The sequence below is a fragment of the Herpailurus yagouaroundi genome, unplaced genomic scaffold (assembly GCF_014898765.1).
Source record: "Herpailurus yagouaroundi ecotype Mexico unplaced genomic scaffold, PumYag 100, whole genome shotgun sequence".
Taxonomy (NCBI): Eukaryota; Metazoa; Chordata; class Mammalia; order Carnivora; family Felidae; genus Herpailurus; species Herpailurus yagouaroundi.
Window position 1 is genome coordinate 70,789,284 of NW_024412391.1, and position 14,010 is coordinate 70,803,293.

The 14,010-nt window shown below is 36.7% G+C and overlaps 1 pseudogene; it reads left to right on the plus strand.

Moving 5' to 3' along the window:
* LOC121028035 (ras-related protein R-Ras2-like) overlaps nt 1-13,664 on the plus strand; it is a 40,117-nt pseudogene extending 26,453 nt beyond the window's left edge.
* Nucleotides 13,665-14,010: the final 346 nt, after the last annotated feature.

A 14,010-nucleotide genomic window follows, 5' to 3' on the forward strand; every position in this document is an offset into this window, starting at 1 on the left:
AAAAAGAAACCTTAAAACTCAAGAGTAAGAAAACCTAATCAGAAAACGAGCCAAAGACTTAAACGGATGCTTGACCAAAGAAGATATACAGATGGCAAATAAGCACATATCAAGATGGTCCACATCTTACATCATCAGGGAAAGGCAAGTTAAAACAGCAGTGAGGGGGGCACCTGGGTGGTTTAGGGAGTTAAGCGTCTGACTTCAGCTCAGCTCATGATCTCGCGATTCTTGAGTTCAAGCCCCGCATCAGGCTCTATGCTGGCAGACCAGAGCCTGGAGCCCGCTTCAGATTCTGTGTGTGTCTCTTTCTCTGCCCCTCCCCTGCTCATACTGTCTTTCTCTGTCTCTGTCTCTCTCAAAAAATTAAATAAACCTTAAAAAAACAAAAACAAAAACAAAACCCCAGTGAGGTACCACCAGCCACCTATTAGACTGGTCAAAATCTAGAACACAAATAACACCAAGTGCAGGGGTGATGAGAAACAACAGGAACTGTCATTTGTCGCTGGTTAAAATGCACAACGAGATGGATACTTTAGAAAACATTTTGGTAGTTTGTTAAAATACAAAACATATTCTTACCATGTGATCCAGCAATCATGTTGCTGCCTATTTACCCACGGGCAATGAACACTTATGTCCATACAATAACGTGTACAGGGATGTTTTTAATAGCTTTACTCATAATTGCAAAAACTTGGGAGCATCCCAGATATCTTTCAGTAATTCAATTTATAAACAAACTGTGGTATCTCTCAACAATGGAATATAATTCAGTGGTAAATAAAACAGAGCGATCAAGGCATGAAAAGAGGGAGGAAACTTAAATACAAGTTACTAAATGAAAGCCCAATTCAAAAAGCCTCTATACTACATGATTATCAGTGTGTGGCATTCTGAAAAAGGCAAAAGTTTGGAGACAGGAAAAAAAATCATTGGTTGCCTGTGATTGGGGAGGTGGGAGAGCGAATAGGTCAAGCATGGTGAAATTTTAAGGCAGTGAAATCACTCCATATGATGATATAATGGTGAATACATGTCATTATACATTTATCCAAACCCACAGACGGCACAATACCAAGAGTGATTTTATGGTAAACTATAGACCTTGAGTCAATGATGTGTCAATGTAGGTTCATCAGTTATATCAAAGCACTTTGGCATAGGATTTTGGTAATAGGAGAGATTCATAAAATGAGGGCGGCAAGTACACAGAAAAATCTCTGTCCTTTCAACTCAGGTTTGCTGTCAACCTAAAACTGCTCTAAAATTAAAGTCTACTGAAAATAAAAAAAAAGAAATAATAAATGAGAGCACCTGAAAGGATGGGTTTGTCACTTATATCGAGAAAACAGAGCAGATTGGTGTGGAAATCAAACATCGCATTAGGACATTTTGGAGTGGAAAAGGCTGCAGAGAGGAGTTAAGATTTTGGAGCAGCACGGAAACCCTGAGCTCGTCTCGTCCCCGAACCGCCGCTAGATCAGCACCAAACCATTTTGAACACCTAGGAAACTGACCTGAGGATGAACACAACAATCTGCATAACGTCAGCCACAGAACTCGCAGGCAATCCGTGGGGAGAGGGGAACTGGGGGCGGGGGGAGAAAAGCCCAAGAGAGTAAGGAGCTGTTTTTGCAGAGACGGCAGCAAAAGGGAAGGAAGAAGAATGCAGTGTAAGAGGACTGTGCAAGAAAAGCGCTCCCCCGAAAGAGGCTGGAGAGGAAGAGTGAAAACCCCCACAGGAGAGTGTGAGAAGTCTCTTCCCCAAAACCACGGACAGGAAGAGAGGAGAGGGTTTTAATACTAATCATTGGAGCCCAGACAGAGCCTGAAGTTCTGGAGCTCAGTGCCTGGCGGTGCCCTGTGGGGAAGTGGGGAGAATCCCCAGAGGCAGACACTGTGCCAGGCAGGGAGAAGTGGTTCCCCTGCCAGGAGGGCATTGGGTAGAGGCCGTATGGCCTCCCCACACGCAAAGGTCCAGCAGACCCTAGAGAGCAGCCATGTTTTCTAGTAATGGGACAAACATGCCATAATGAAACCTTGTGCCAGCTGTGTGTTGTGGTTTGCCAGAATCTCTGAACCTCTGCTGCTGGGTGATCACACAAAATGTTTTCTGGGGCAAGCCAGAAACTGGCCATTGCTCAGCGAGACCCTTCCCCGTAGAGTTGGTGCAGGTCCTAGTCACAGGGGTATTACTGAAGCATGGGGTTTTTATTTTTATTTATTTCTTCAGAGAGACAGAGTGTGAGTGGGGGGAGGGGCAGAGAGAGAGGGAGACACAGAGTCTGAAGCAGGCTCCGGACTCCGAGCTGTCAGCACAGAGCCCCACAGTGAGGCTTGAACTCAGGAACTGCGAGATCACGACCTGAGCCTAAGTGGAACGCTTAACTGACTGAGCCACTCAGGTGCCCCTGAAGCATGGGGTTTTGAAACATAACCCCATCTGAGATCAATGGAACAGACTAGAGAACCCAGAAATGGACCCACAAACGTATGGCCAACTAATCTTTGACAAAGTAGAAAGAGTATTCAATGGAAAAAAGACAGTGTCTTCAACAAATTGCATTGGGATAACTGGACAGTGACATGCAGAAGAATGAACCTGGACCACTTTCTTACATGATACACAAAAAGAAACTCAAAATGGATGAAAGCCCTAAACATAAGACAGGAAGCCATCAAAATCCTAGAAGAGAAAGCAGGCAAAAATCTCTTTGACCTCGGCCATAGCAAGTTCTTACTTGACATATCACCAGAGGCAAGGGAAACAAAAGGAAAAAATGAACTATTTGGACCTCATCAAAATAAAAAGCTTCTGCACAGTGAAGGAAACAATTAGAAAAACTAAAAGGCAAGTGACGGAATGGGAGAAGATATTTGCAAATGACATACCTGATAAAGGGTTAGTATCCAAAGTCTATAAAGAACTTATCAAGCTCAATAACCCCCCCCCCCAAATAATCCAGTGAAGAAAGAGGCAAAAGACAGGAATAGACACTTTTCCAAAGACATCCAGATAGCTAACAGACATATGAAAAGATGCTCAACATCACTCATGTCAGGGAAATACAAATCAAAACCACAATGAGATACCACCTCACACCTGTCAGAATGGCTAACATGAACAACTCAGGCAACAACAGATGTTGGCAAGGATGCAGAGAAAGAGGACCTCTTTTGCATTGTTGGTGGGAATGCAAGCTGGTGAAGCCACTTTGGAAAACAGTATGGAGGTTCCTCAAAAAATTAAAAATAGAACTACCCTACAACCCAGCAAGTGCACTACTAGGTATTTATTCAAAGGATACAGGAGTGCTGATTCAAAGGGACACAGGCACCCCAATGTTGATAGCAGCACTATTGACAATAGCCAAGTTATGGAAACAGCCAAATGTCCACTGGTTGATGAATGGTTAAAGAAGATGTTATATATATATATGTAACACACACACATATATATGTGTATATATATGTGTATATATATATATATATATACACATACACACATACACACACATACATATATATACTTACACACACACACAATGGAATATTACTCGGCTATCAAAAGAATGAAATCTTGCCATTTGCAACAATGTGGATGGAACTAGAGTGTATTATGCTAAGCGAAATTAGTCAGAGAAAGACAAATATCATATGACTTCACTCACACGTGGAATTTAAGATACAAAATAGATGACCAAAAAGGAAGGGAAGCAAAAATAATATAAAAACAGGGAGACAGACCATAAGAGACTCTTAAAGACAGAGAACAAACTGAGGGTTGCTTGTTGGGCCGTTGGGCGGGGGGAGGGGCTGAAGGGGTGACCGACATGGAGGAGGACACTTGTTGCGATAAACACCGGGTATTATATGTAAGTGATGAACCAGTGAATTCTGTTCCTGAAATTATTATTACACTATATGTTTATACTATATGTTAACTAACTTGGATTTAAATTAAAAAAAATAATTTTAAAAAGAGTGGAAAAGGCTGTTGTCACTGAAATAAATTGATATGAGACAATTATGATCGCCAAGTTAAAACTGAAAGTCCTGAAGATTAATAACCAAATGCATTTACATGAAATATTGCTTACAGAATATTTGCCTTATATTTTCATACATATTTTTCATAAAATAATGAAATAGATAAAAGTTGACCATGACCATGACCATGTGTGTTACCATTCAAATAGATAAATATTACTGAGCTTAGAGTATTAGAATAACTTCATCAAATACAGACTTAGGGGTGCGTGGGTGGTTCAGCTGGTTGAGCATCAGACTCTTGATTTTGGCTCAGGTCATCGTCCCAGGGTCATGGGATCAAGCCCCATGTCAGGCTCCATGCTGAGCCTAGGGCATGATTAAGATTCTCTCCCTCTACCCCTCTCCTCTCTCTTCATAGATAGATAGATTTGTTCATCTGTTTGGTATTATATATATGTGTGTGTATACATATATGTGTGTGTGTGTGTGTATCATATATATATGTACATATATATGTGTGTGTGTGTATATGCATATCACATATATATAGAGAGAGACAGAGACTTAATAATTTAGTCTTATAATTAAGTTTATTTATTTATTTCAATAGAGATGCAGAGACAGAGGGAACAGGAATCCTAAGCAGGTTCTGTACTGTTAGTACAGAGCTTGATACAGAGCTTAATTCCACAAACTGTGAAATGACCTGAGCCAAAATCAAGAGTCAGACGCTTAACCGAAAGAGCCACCCAGGTTCCTCAAGTCTTAGAGTATTTTTTTTAAATGTTCAGAATCCAAGAAAACAAAAAAGTTTTCTGTGCTAAATATATTTTTTGCCAAATACTACCCATGTATTCACACTATAATGCAAAAAATTTAAACTGGTAATTTGTCACACAACTTTTGTTGGTTTAGTGGATTGAATCACTGATTTTACTGCTATTCACCAATGTTTTCAGTTCCCTGCCATTTCTGGATGTCTATTTATATATATGTATATCTATCAATATTCTTATGTGTGTACACTTTGCAAATTCACTGACCTTGGAATACAAGAGTATAAGTGCTGGTGGAAATAGTATTTCTGTTTTCAACCTAAATTGCATTCCATGTCCAGTAGTATTTATTACATTACTGATAATGGTAACTATCCAGTAGCTACTCTACTGGATAACTGGGTTTCTTGCAAAAAACCTGACAAAGGTTTACAAGGTGCAATCACAAAAACATAATTTAGCAACTGACAATCAGGCTTTAAAAATGAGTTTACTTTTAAGAACTACCACAATATGGTTACTTCTAATGGAAAATGTTTAGAAACCATTAAATATTTTTTTTTTGAAATTTAGTTTTACGACTCACTTATTGGCTATCATTATGCTTTTTTGCATTTTAATACAGTTAGATTTTTTGTTCAGTGGAAATCCTGAAGAACCATGAACTGTATGTATATAGGAATATCTTTAAAGAAGGGATGCGTATTTAGTATATTCCTATAACATCTCGCATGGACACATATAAAGCAAATTACATTTTGATTTAATTATCATTGTTAATAATTGGGAATATTATTGATTCAAATTATAGTAATATATGAACAAACTGAGTATTTGCAATTATTTGACTGACTTGGAACAACACATATTACTGCCAATTCGCAATACTTGTAGCCAACTTACAGGTATTCTATTTCATCAGATGGTTTAGAATAAAAAAGTCCTTTTAAAATTCAGAAAGTCCTTAGAATATCTTCAAATGTATACCAAAATCATAAAAGTAAAAAAAAAAAAAACCTAAATAAACTTAAGAAATGAATGTATGGATTAGTGAGTTAAATGCCAATACCAGGTGCTGAGTCGTTTATACAATTATATGAGAAAAGTTTAAATGAATACTGTATAATATGGTCCAGCAACACATAAAAGATGTCTAACTGACTATAGAACATGTAAATCTTATGTTAAACTTAAAATGAACGAATAGAAAAAGTGGTGGCATAATAATATGCCTCCACACCACCACACACTTAAACATCAATCTGAACAACTATTCTGCACACACAACCAAAGATCTAGATCAGGGCTTATATGGGTGAAGCATATGCAGGAAGTACAGAAATAAAAAAAAAAAAAAGATACATTCAGGAGGGTAGTAGAAGAGCACTCCAGTTGGTCTTAAGGGTAAAGTTGCTTCAAGATAACTCACTCCTCACCTGCTGACCTAAGACCCTCGATCTGTAACAGAATGAAATTACTTTCTTTGAGATTTGCAGACCACTGACCTTGAGGACTGAAAGACCAGAATTTTCCTGGCCACAGAATTCAGCAAGTCTCTTTGGAGCTGCCTCAGATTTTGGATTAGCTTCACAATTTTTTAGCACAGTGTGTTTATTTTTTAGGTTACACAAATGGTTTTGGGGATTGGTAGACCTTGCCCTTTTTGGCAGAAATAACAGAGTACTCCTGCACACCAAAAAACAAGAACCAGACCCCCTCCACAACAACCTCCTCCCACTGAGATGATGTTTGTAGCTGGCAACATCAGGTCTACACATCATTAAGAAATGTTGCAGGCCACTGCGCTCTCTTTGCTGATTACCCTAAAACCCTTTAAAAACCCTTGGGCCAGGCTTAGAAACCTTGGAGTGGGCTTTTGAACAAGAATCCGCCTTCTCCCCAGGTTGCCAGCCTCCTGAATAAAGCTCAAGTTCCTTTCCAATCAAAACTCATCTCTTGAGTATTGGCCTCTCAAGCAAGGGACAGCCAAACTTGGGTTTGGTAACAGTAAGCAGAATAGATTCACATATCCCCCATTACACATCCTACAAGTCTAAGTAGCCTATCACAGAGAAAAAGAATGAAAGAGACATTCCCTCATGAGAAATGGATGGTAAAGTGACTCATCTCAGGGAAGACTCCAGAATCCGCCTTTCCCAATACCAGGCTTACACACATCTCTCTGGGTCACTCCCTGTAGGCTCTGGGGGACCCAGGCATATCCATCCCATGGTCCAAAGTAGCTTCCTTGGTAGGGCTCCAGTCAGGAAAAATTAACATGGCATTAATAAGTCTTTACCTATTAAAAATTACTTTAAATGTAAAAGGACTAAATTCTCCAATCAAGAGACACTGTGGCTAAATGGATTAAAAAATAACTTAGTTATATGCCGCCTACAAGTGACTTGCCTTAGCTTTAAGGACACACCTAGGCTCAAAGTGAATATAGGGGAGAAAGACATTCTATGCAACTGGAAATGAAAAGAAAACAGAGGTAGGTATACTTATAAGAAAAATAGATATTAAGTTGAAAATTGTAACAAAAAAACAAATAATTTTTCAATAAACAGGCCAATTTATCAATAGGCTATAATAATCATAAATATTCATCCAGCATGTAAATACACTAAGCAAATACTAATATATCTCTAGGGAGAAACATAATACATTAACAGTAAGGGACTTGAATACCCCACTTTAAACAAAGGTTATATCATCCAGACAGAAAATCAGTATGGATACACAGGACTTGAACTATACCAAATGGACCTAAACACATTCAGATAATTGTACCCAACAGTAGCAAAATACATATCCTTTTCAAGCATGCACAGAACATTTTCCATGATATACCATATGTTAAATCATAAAACACATCTTGGCAAATGTAAGAAGACTGAAATTATACCAGTTGCCTTTTCTGACCACAATGTTATGAAAAGTGAAATCAATAATAGAAAAAAAAAAGGAAAATTCACAAATGTATGGAAATTAAACAAGAAGCTCCTGAGCAATGAATCCAAGAAATAAAAACAGAAATAAAAAATACGTGAAACAAGTGAAAATGGAACGGAATGTATCAAAATTACTGTGGTGTAGACTAGCAGTTCTAAAAGAGAAATTAATCCCTACCTTAAAAGAAAAGAAAACTCTTGAATAAACACCCTACATTTACACCTCAAGGAGTAAGAAAAAGAAGAACTTAAGTCCGAGGTTAATAGAAGAAAAAAACATGAAAAAATCAGAGCAAAAGTAAATAGAGATTAAAAAGTTAATAGAAAAGATCATTACAAGTAAAAGGTATTTTTTTTAATATATAAAAAGGTTGACAAATCCTTAACTAGACTAAGAAAAAGAAGAATCAGAAGTGAAAGGGGTGCCTGGGGGGCTCAGTCAGTTAAGTGACCTACTTCAGCTCAGGTCATGATCTTGCGGTTTGTGAGTTTGAGCCCCACATTAGGCTCTGTGCTCATGGCTTGTTCAGAGCCTGCAGCCTGCTTCAGATTCTGTGTCTCCCTCTCTCTGCCCCTCCCATGTGTGCACTCTCTGTCTCTCAAAAATAAACATTAAAAAAATTTAGAAGTCAAAAAGTAGACATTACTCCTAGTAACACAGAAATACAAGGACAATATACTACTATAAACAATTTTAACTTAAAATTCTTAGAAACACAGAATCTACCAAGACTGAATCATCAAGAAACAGAAAATCTGAACAGACCAATGATGAATGACAGGATTGAAACAGTAATGGAAAGCTTTCCAACATAGAATACACCAGGAGCAGATGACTTCATAGGTGAATTCTACCAAACATTAAAAAAAAAAAAAATTAATACCAGTCCTTCTCAAACTCTTCTTAAAAATAGGAGGTAATACTCCAAAACTAAACTTTACTTTGTGAGGCCAGCATTACCCTCATACCAAAGCCACATTAGGACACTGTAAGAAAATTACAGGTGAATATCCCTACAGATAAATATATACGCAAAAATTCTCAACAAAATACTAGCAAACCAAATTCTATAGTACATAAAAGGATCATACACCCTGATCAAGTGGGATACCAGAGTAGATCAATATATTGATGCAAAATACTAAATGTAGTAAATAAAATGGAAAAAATCTTGTGATCATCTCAAGAGATGGAAAAGAAGCATTTCAAAAGATCCAACATCCATGCATGTTAAAAACACTCAAGAAATTGGGTAAAAAAGGAATGCATGTCAACATAACAAAGGCCATATATAAAGAACTCAATGGTGTAAGATTGAAAACTTTCCTCCTAAGATCAGGAGCAAGACGAAAGTACTCACTCTCCACTCCTATTCAGTATAGCACTGGAAGTCCTACCAGAGCAATCAGGCAAGAAAACTAAGTACAAGACATCCAGATTGGAAAGAGAGAAGTCAAACTATCTCTGTTTATGCAAGATAAGATCTCATACAGAGAAAATCCCTGAAGACTCTACCAAAAGACCGTTGGAACTAATCAACAAAGTAAGTAAAGTTGCAGGATATGAAATTCATATAAAAAGATTAGTTGTATCTATACACTAACAAAAAAAAAACTATCTGAAAAAGAAACACAATTCCATTTACAATAGCATCAAAATATATAGGAATATCTTTAATCCGGGAGTGAAAGGTATATACAACATCCTGCCATTTGTGAAGACATGAATGGAATTTGAGGAAATTTGTCTGAGAGAGACAAAATGTATGGTATCAGTCATATGTGGAATCTAAAAAAGCCAAATTCATAGAAACGGAGTAAAATGGTTACCAAGGGATGGGAGTGTGGAGGGGAAGGACAAATATTGTTTGAGGTCACAAACATATGAGTAGTAAAAAAGCTCTTAGATCTCATGGGAAGTGTAGTAAATACAGAAAACAATGGTATTATAACCACTAATGATGATATCATAACCATTATTAAATGGTATTATAACAAACTTGCTAAGAGACTAGAACTTGATTATTCTAATCACTAAAAAGAAGTATAATGTAGGGTGACAGAGGTAATAATGTAAGGTAATGATTGCTGCTATGGCATTTATATCACAATATATAAATGTATCAAGTTAACATTTTGTAAACTTAAATTTATAATATGTCAACTATATTTCATTTACAAAATTTAAGACACTAATGAAAAAAATTGAAGACACAAATAAATGAAAAGATATCCTGTTTCTGCATCAGAAAAATTAATGGTGTTAAAATGTCCATACTACACAGAGCCATCTAAAGACTCAATGCAAGCCCTATCAAAATTCCAATGACATTTTTCGTAATAAGAGAAAAATGATCCTCAAATTTGTAATATCAAAAGACTGAATCACCAAAGGAATCTTGAGTAAGAACAAAGCTGGAGTCATTATACTTCCTGATTTCAAACTTTATTACAAAGCTGTTGTGATCAAAACAGTACAGTACTGACATAAATATAGACACATAGAAGAGTAGAACAGAATCTAGAGCACAGAAGTTAAGCCCTTGAATATATGGTTAACTAATATTTGACAAGGGAATCAGGTAGAATCAATGCAGGAAAGATAGTTTCTTTGATAAATGGTGTTTGGAAAACTAGACTGTAACATGCAGAAGAATGAACTTGACTCCTGTCTTATACCACTCCCCCAAATTAACTTGAAATGGCTTAAATTATTATACTCAAGATCCCAAACTGTAAAACCACTGAAGGAAACACAGGGAAAATGTTTCTTAACATGGGTCTCGGCAATGATTATTTGGGATGTGACAACAAAATCACAAGCAACAAAAGCAAAAATGAACAAGTAGAACTTTGTTGAATTACAAAGCTTTTGCAAAACAGAGAATCAGAAAAAAAAGGCAATCGACAACATAGTAGAAAATATTTTCAAAATCATCGATCAGATAAGGAGTTAATATAAAAAATGTAGAAATGATACACACAACTCAACAGCAAACAACCAAACAACCTAATTAAAAAGTGGGCAGAGGATGATAGACATTCTTCCAAGTAATACATACAGATGGCTAAGAGGTACATGAAAAGGTGTTCGACATTGCTAATAATCATCAGAGAAATGCCAATAAAAGCCATATTAAGATATTATTCCGCACCTGTTAGAATAGCTATTATCAAACAGACAAGAGACAACGAGTGTTGTGGGGATGCGGGAAAAGGGGAACACTTGTGCACTACTTTGGGAATATAAATTGGTATGGCCACCATGGAAAACAGTATGGAGTTTCCTCAAAAAAATAAAAAACAATTTTACCATATGATTTAGCAACTGCACTACTAGGTAATATATAAAGAAAATGAAAACAGAATCTTGAAGAGGTATTTGTAGTTTCATGTTCATTGCAGTATCATGCACAACAGCCAAGATATCGAATTTACCTATATGTGTATCAAAAGGTGACTGGATAAAGAAAAGGTAGTGTAGATACAAAACAATGGAATATTATTTAACCCTGTGAAAGAAGGAGATTCTGCCCTTTACGACAACATGGATGGACATTATGCTAAGGGGACAAAGTCGGAAGGACAGACACTTTTTTTTTTTACCATCAAACATAATTGACAGTTTAATTTCAGGTGTATGATATCATGATTCAGTAAGTCTGTATACTTCTCAGTGCTTATCAAGAAAAGTACACTTTTTATCCCCTTTTTCTATTTCCCCTTTGACCATACCCACCTCCCCTCCGGCAGCCACCATTTCTTTATACTTAAGAATATATTTTTGTCGTTGTTGATGTCTTTCTTTGTTCATTTGTTTTATTTCCTAAACTCCACATCTGAGTAAAATCATATGGCATTTGTCTATGACTATTTCAGTTAACATAATACTCGGTAGGTTCTTTATGTTGTCATTTATGTGCAGAATCTAAAAAAGCCAACCTCATACACACAGAGTAAAAGGGTGGTTGCCAGGGGCTGTGGGTGGCAAAAATGATAATGTGCTCAAAGTGCGTGCAAACTCCCAGCTATAATATCACTAAGTCTGGGGATCTAGTGTATAACATCATGACAATAATTAGCAATACTGTATTAGATACTTATAAGTTGTTAAGAGAATAAATCTGAAATATTACCATCCCTCCCCCATATTAAAGGTGAGAGGATGAAGATTATTGTGCTATTTACAATATATGCTTGTATCTAGTCATCAGACTATACACCTTAAACTTTACACATATTACGTGTTAATATTTCAACGAAGCTGAAGAAAAATGAACTTAAAAAATTTACGAAAAAAAGAATGTAATTAAATCTAAAAGAAGTTATTTCAAGCAAGGGCAGGATAAAGATGAACTGATGAACTGTATGCAGTGGAAAATATTCACCAGTTAATACTCATGTCCTGCTGACTACATTGTGTATCATTTATTTACAGCAGAAAAATTTCCTCCTTATTTAGTTAACCTCAATTGTGCCGTAATTCTCAGTTAGGAATCATTGGGAATGAATGCATCCATCTTTCCAAGGAAATTGCCAATTCCTTTACTTGAGCATGTTGCTGATTTGAACAAAACTAGAGTTCATTACTAAGGAAAACTAAGGTAATTAGCGACAGCCTTAGAAATCATTCCTCTATTTTACTCCTATAACATTTAGGAGATTTTAATTTTTATTAAAACAGACCTTGGAATTTTATGGTATTAAATAATTTGACATTCCTCAATGAAACATTTTCTACATTTGTTGTGTCAAAGAACTATACAAACAACCTGGTAACTTGCAAATAATTAAACGTATTATTCCTTAAATACTTAGGTTTTAATTGACTGTACAAATCCTCTATTTCAAATAATTCTATAAGCAAAAATTCAGCAGGCAAAGTAATGTCATTGCTCATGTACCTAATACTGTATTCTCTTTGATAATAGTTTAGCACAATAATGGTGCAATTATATTTCTAAGCTGACATAGAGTGCACTCATTATTTTTTCCGAAAATCACACTGGGATTAATCATTTAATAAGCTCATAATAGCTTGGCTGATGGAATATTAAAAGTGTTGAATAATTTAATTTGAATGAATTCGTGGATTATATCACTCAGGAAAACTATTAACTATATATATAGGTCATTCGAAAATGCTACTGTTGAAGTTTCAGCCAGAATTGTTTTAAAAACATTTAGTATTGGAAAAGTCAGGGCTTGTGGTAAAGACAAGAGCGATGGAATTCTTCATTCTTAGGATTTGCTCTGGTTAAGAAGGTTGAAAGATCTTTTTCGGGATTTTAAAAATGAGAAACCCAGATGTCTCTCCGCTTTGGTCAACCTAAAAGGTGTGGCATAGGGTGCGAGAGAAGGAAGGGACCCCGTTATAACAGTCCTCTTTTGTGACGGATTATGACCCAACCATCGAGGATTCCTACATAAAGCAGTGTGTGATAGATGAGAGAGCAGCCCAGCTAGATATTCTGGATACGGCAGAACAAGAAGAGTTTGGAGCTCTGAGAGAACAGTATTTGAGAGCTGGCTAGGGTCTCCTGTTGGTCTTTTCAGTCACAGATCGAGGCAGTTTTGAAGAAATCTTCAAGTTTCAAAGACAGATTCTCACAGTGAAGGATCGTGATGAGTTTCCAATGATTTTAACTGGTAATAAAGCAGATCTGGATCATCAAAGACAGGTAACACAGGAAGAAGGACAACAGTTAACACGACAGCTTAAGGTAACATACATGGAGGCGTCAGCAAAGATTGCGATGAATGTAGATCAAGCTTTCCATGAACGTGTCCGGGTTATAAGGAAATTTCAAGAGCAGGAATGTCCTCCTTCACCAGAACCAACACGGAAAGAAGAAGACAAGAAAGGCTGCCATAGTGCCTTTTTCTAAGAATCCCTTGAATTTTAGCTACCAACTACCAGGAAAAGCCCTCATCGTCTCCTCTTCCACTTATGGTTTACATCACATCGTGTTGGTACCTTTCTAGCCTTGGACAAATGATCGCCGTGACTAGTAGCCTTAGATCAAGAAGCTGGCTAATCCTTTCCGTGAAGCTAATCCTATGGTCATTTTGAGACACATTTAAAGGAAACACTAAGGCTGCTTCAAAGATTATCTGATTTCTTAAAAATAATGATCTATATACATAGACACATTCTTTTTTAAGGGTTTACATTTTAATAGGGATGAATCAGTTTTGGAACCTAAGCTGTTTACCAAGCTGAAGTCATCGGTTGTGAAATTAACTTGTCACTTCTGGAATGATATTGCCTATTGTTACTC